Genomic DNA, 5,772 nt, shown 5'->3' with positions numbered 1-5,772 from the left:
CTGATGGTTCCACAGGGAGACCATGACAACTCAGGGTTAGACCGTGACACTGTTAGCATGGTTGTCAAGATAGTCTTCATGGCTGTGATGCCATACACCAAACCAGGCTGAGCTCTGAAGCAGGTGGGTCTAATTCTAACCAATTCACTGGAAATCAGTGTTAATCGTGTGGCAAAGGTGCAGCTGAGTCCACCAGAAATGCTGCTTGAGAAGGCAGCGCCCCATATTACACATTACCAAACTACCAAAAGTATCCCCAAAAGCAAGGCAGAAACTTCCAAGCAAGTTGCACCTCTATCCTCTTTTATTAGTGCAAAGCACTTTCCATTAGTGGCCTCACAGGCATTGCCCAGCCACTGCTGCTCTGCCTCTTCCATTAGACATGCAGTGGCCAAAGACGTGATCAGAGGCATGTGAAAGCCGCAGATCATCCCCTTTCTCAGGGAGGTGCCTGATGCCTAGGGCTGGGGGCAATGAGGTGGGTCCTGGCTGCCAGACCCTGCCCTGATGCCCTGCTGGGAGCCCTCACTGCACCCTGAGAGTGATGCAGATGTGGAGAAACACAACACAGAGCAAAGACTTTGCCCTCATCCCTTAGCTGGCAGGTGTTGCAACAGCTAATGAGGAAAGGAAAACTTCCCACTTTGCTTTGATGTGTGAACTACTACATCTTGTGTATACGACTGTATTTTTCATAAATATTTTTACTCCAGTCTCTGAATTTATAATTTCCAAAGATATTTAGAACTTCCCTAGGATGCACGTCCTCTCTGGAGGCTCATTTATTCAAGTGCTACCCAAATTCTTTTAGTTTTTCCCATATAAAATGGCAATACTCTGTACTCCTCTGTCTCTACCACCGGAACTCTCATTCTGGGTCCTTCTTCTTATGTCTTAAATTTACAGATCTCTTCCTCTTTGACTCTTGACATTTCAGATTTGTCTCCTCCTCAGGGTAATTCAAAACTGAGCTTCTTTGGCTTCCTTACCTACCCTAACACGATCACTCCCTTTTCCAAGACTATTCATTAGCTCTTACTCTTATGGTTGGTTTCTGTCCCAGTTTAGGTCATACATGAATCTAAGCTACATACTGCATACACGCTGTTTTCACTGTAGAAACTAGTTAAAACACAGCTCTATCTTGAATGCCTTCATTTCAATTCTTCCATTATTCTTTATGTTTCTAATTGAAAAGGAAAAAAAAAAGATAAAAAAATGGGTACACACAAAAATATAAATTTTATGTGTGCCAAAAAGGCTTTTACTCCATCCCCTTTGTACAACTTGTCAAGTTCCAGATCAACAGTGGAGTCTCCCTCTCAGTGCGCCTCAGATGCAGGGGTTTTGCATGATCATTTGCTCTTAGTTTTTGTCTTCGTTTAGGATATTTTAAAACACTAAAGGAAATGTCTTGAAAAGATACTGGAAATTATCAACAAGAATGAAAGCTACAAACTGATCTTTACTACCTTTCTGCCTGGAAAAACGGATGAAAGCAAAGTTAAGTTGTGAAAATTCGGAAATTGCACTTTATCTGGCTGGCCACAGGGTGTCACTGTTATCCCACACATTACTCAGTGGAAAGCTACTCCAGGGGAATCAGCTCCTGCCAAACCGCAGATGTCAGAGCTCCCGCTTTGATTAGGGGACGACTTAGCGCCCTCAGGCCTTTGGCATCCTTTTGCAGCAGGATCACTTTGAAACAGGTTTTGCTGAACAACGGCTGTACATATTTTTGTGTACTTGTTCTTTCACATCCATAGAAAGCTGACGGTAAGACTGCAGAAGAGAGTTGGAATAAGACGCCAGTTCCGTGAAGGTGACATTTAGCTCCAGATTGTTTTCCTGTCGGATTTAGCTGGCATAGTATCCTAGGACTCTGCAGTTCGAATTAGAAGTTAATCAACTGATGGAAAAAATAACACTGAATGAGGAGAAGAGAAACACTTTGAAGAGCTTTCTTCTTTTAATGTCCTTTGACAGGTCACTGACAGTTGCCACCGTGATTCTTCACTGTGGTGACTTACAGAGCTGCAGAAAAAGAGACTCTTTAATCTGCAACTGACAAGTTTATAAATTCTCCTAAACTTGGATTTATCTATGACTATGCACACCTTTGTAATCTCCAGTTTCAACAACATATACTTAGGAATGAAACCACTGGTTCAGGTTGCATTAGGGTTTGGGGTGTAATTCCAAGCCATGTTATTGTTCATTTTGAATCCCAAATGTTGCCAGTTTGGTCACATGAGAAAAGCACTTCAGAGTCACCTGCTACTGTTATCAGATGTAAACTGAGACTATCAGTTTAAGAGAGGGATCAGCATCTGAGCTAACCCACTGAAGCCAGCAACAAGTTACACACGTTATCTGTATACTATCTTAAGCAGTCTGATGAGGAGCGGCTGAGGGAACTGGGGCTGTTCAGCCTGGAGAAAAGGAGGCTGAGGGGAGACCTGATCGCTGTCTACAACTGTCTGAAAGGAGGGTGGAGCATCGAGGGTGTCGGTCTCTTCTCCCAGGTAACAAGTGATAGGACGAGAGGAAATGGCCTCAAGTTGCACCAGGGGAGGTTTAGATTGGTTATTGGGAAAAACTTCTTCACAGAAAGGGTTGTCAGGCATTGGAACAGGCTGCCCAGGGAAGTGGTGGAGTCGCCATCCCTGGAGGTGTTTAAAAGGTGTTTAGATGAGGTCCTTACAGACATGGTTTAGAGACAGTGTTGGGTTAGGTTATGGTTGAACTCTGATCCTGAGGGTCTCTTCCAACCAAAATGATTCTACGATTCTATAATAATTCCTTTTATTCTACAAAACTTGTCTCTGAATATCATGGCTTTGCCTGGTTGGCCTATATAATGCTTTCATAACATTTCCAATCTGTTATAACTTTCCCAGGATGGATATAAGGTTTCATATCCCTTTTCCTTCTAGAAAAAAAAATGATTGGGGGAGGTTCCTTCTTGTTATTGTTGGCTTTTACGAGAAGCCAAACTGAATTTAAAATAACTGAAACTAGATGTTCATGAGATTATAAAATTACCTTCGCTCCACCCAGAGCACTTTTTAGCTGTTTCAGCTGATTGTCAAGCTCAGACACAGTATCAGCTGCCTGCAACTACTGCTGAAGGACTTATTGCACACTGTAAAAACTAATTAGTGATAAGTAACAACAAGAAACTTAAAGCACATGAATAAAAAACCTGACCGGAGGCTTGTGTTGCAGTACTTGCTAAAACAACCGGGTGTCTGTATATCATAACTAAGCGCGTCTGTTATACAGTATTAAATAGGATCAAAGTTCTGTTTACAGAGCTCCACCTTCGCACCATTTCCTAGCAATGTCAGGAAAGGCAGCTGCTCTTGACAGATGATTCCTCTGCAGAACCACAAACACAAGCAGAAAAAAAGTGTTGTGTGTGTTCCCTTCCGGCCCTTTTAGGGCTTCCCGTGGAGGCTCTGATGACACTTTTCCACATATCTTCTTATTTATGCCTTTTTCTTTTTTTGCTCCAGAATTTGTTCAACCTATTCAGCAGTGCCTTCCTGATGCCAGCTAAAGTCACTCAACAGCACAGCAAGCAGGAACTTGCCATGGAAAATCTATTTTGACCCTGGACCTACTGCTGTGCTTTCCTTGTCTCGTGTTTCAGGGCAGAACTTCTTCAGCATAATTGATTCACTCTCAGAGCAACCCATCCACATATGACTCCCAGGAATGGAAATTGGTTTTTTGGTTTTTTGTGTTGTTTTTTTTTTTTTTAATTTCTTCTTTAAACAGCTTTCTCCTAAATTGACCACCCCCAAAGACAGATTGATACTTCCAGTGGGCTCTACCCTACTGCTTTGTGTTTCAGATCGATCAGCTTCCCACTCACTGCAAGCCCCAGCTGCCTTCTGACCCTGTGCACAGTCAGGAAAATAAGTAAATTTTAGAAAAACTGAAGTTATTTCCTGGTAACAACTTTGTGTAACAAAAGAGCTCTCTTGGGAGGGCTGGTCTCCAATCTTCCCTTTCCTGGATCCTCCCCCACAGCTCTGTCTTCTACTTGATCTGCAATTATAGAATCATAGAATACCAGGTCAAAAGGGACCTCAAGGATCATCTGGTCCAACCTTTCTTGGCAAAAGCACAGTCTAGACAAGATGGCCCAGCACCCTGTCCAGCTGAATCTTAAAAATGTCCAATGTTGGGGAATCCACCACCTCCCTGGGGAGATTATTGTAATGGCTGATTGTTGTTATTCTGAAAATTTTCCCTCTTGCATCCAATTAGACTCTTCCCAGGAATAACTTGTACCCATTGCCCTTCCTCTTTTCCATGTGACTCTTTGTAAAAAGAGGGTCTCCATCTTCTTTGTAGCCACCTTTCAAATACTGGAACATGGATGGTGATAAGGTCTCCCTTAAGCCTTCCTAAGGCTAAGCAAGTCCTGTTCTCTCAGCCTTTCCTTGTATGGCAGCTTCTCAGTCCTTTGATCATCTTTGTGGCCCTTCTCTGGACCCTCTCCAGCCTGTATAGCACAGACCAAAACCAAACACAGCATTCCAGGTCTGACCTGATGAGGGCTAAAAAGAGTGTGATAATGACCTCTTTGTCTCTGTTGGTGATACAAGCACTAGGCTTATATATAACCAGCATGGATCCTGCCACAGCCCTGCAAGATTCTATCTGACTGTGGTCAGGGCAGGAAGCCTGGGCTGGTGGCAACCCCACCTCGTTTTCACAGAATCACAGAATGTTAGGGATTGGAAGGGACCTCAAAAGATCATCTAGTCCAATCCCCCCACCGGAGCAGGAACACCCAGATGAGGTTACACAGGAAGGCGTCCAGGCGGGTTTTGAATGACTCCAGAGAAGGAGACTCCACAACCTCCCTGGGCAGCCTGTTCCAGTGCTCTGGCACTCTCACCATGAGAGTTTCTTCTCAAATTTAAATGGAACCTCCTGCGTTCCAGTTTGTACCCACTGCCCCTTGTCCTATCATTGGTTGTCACTGAGAAGAGCCTGGCTCCATCCTCATGACACTCACCGTTTATATACTTATAAACATTAATGAGGTCACCCCCCTCAGTCTCCTCCAAGCTAAAGAGCCCCAGCTCCCTCAGCCTCTCCTCATAAGGGAAAAGCTCCACTCCCTTAATCACCTTTGTGGCTTTTCCCCTCAGCTTCACACCAGTGAGGATGCGGGGGCAGAAAGGTGCCATCCGGCCATACCCGCCAGCCAGCCCGTGCCGAGACCCCTCCGAGCCCAACCAGCCCGCGGAGCTGCTCGCTGGGCCCGGCCGACCGCGGCGCCCCGTCCCGAGGCCTCACACGAGCCACCGGCACGGGGAGACGAGCCCCCGGGCCCGTCTGAGTGCCCTCAGGGCGACGGCTGCGAAGACGCCGGCTGGGGCGGGGGGGATGTGCCGGAACATCAGCCGCAGCCGAGGGGTCTGGGGAAACCTGCAGAGCACCCCCCACCGCCCCTCACGGCGCCTGAGGAAACTGTGCTCGCGCCGCCGGGCGGGAGAACGAGGAGTCACGTGGTCATACTCACAGCGCCCAATAGGAGGTGAGGAAAGAGGGCGAAGATCCGCCTACCGCCGGCCACGTGACGGCGCGCGCGAACGGTCAAGCGGGAGGCTCCTCCCCGGCCTGAGGCTTGGCGTCACGTGACGCGCCTCTTTGAGCCCCCCCTCCCCCCGCCCCCCCGCCTGCCCCGCCTTCTCCCCGCTCTCGCTGCTGTCACGTGGGCGGGGCTGGCGCGCGCTGCGCACCCCTTCG

This window comes from Caloenas nicobarica, chromosome 1 (genome assembly GCF_036013445.1).
Source record: "Caloenas nicobarica isolate bCalNic1 chromosome 1, bCalNic1.hap1, whole genome shotgun sequence".
Taxonomy (NCBI): domain Eukaryota; kingdom Metazoa; phylum Chordata; class Aves; order Columbiformes; family Columbidae; genus Caloenas; species Caloenas nicobarica.
The sequence above is the reverse complement of the archived record's forward strand: the minus strand, read 5'-3'. Positions refer to the sequence as shown.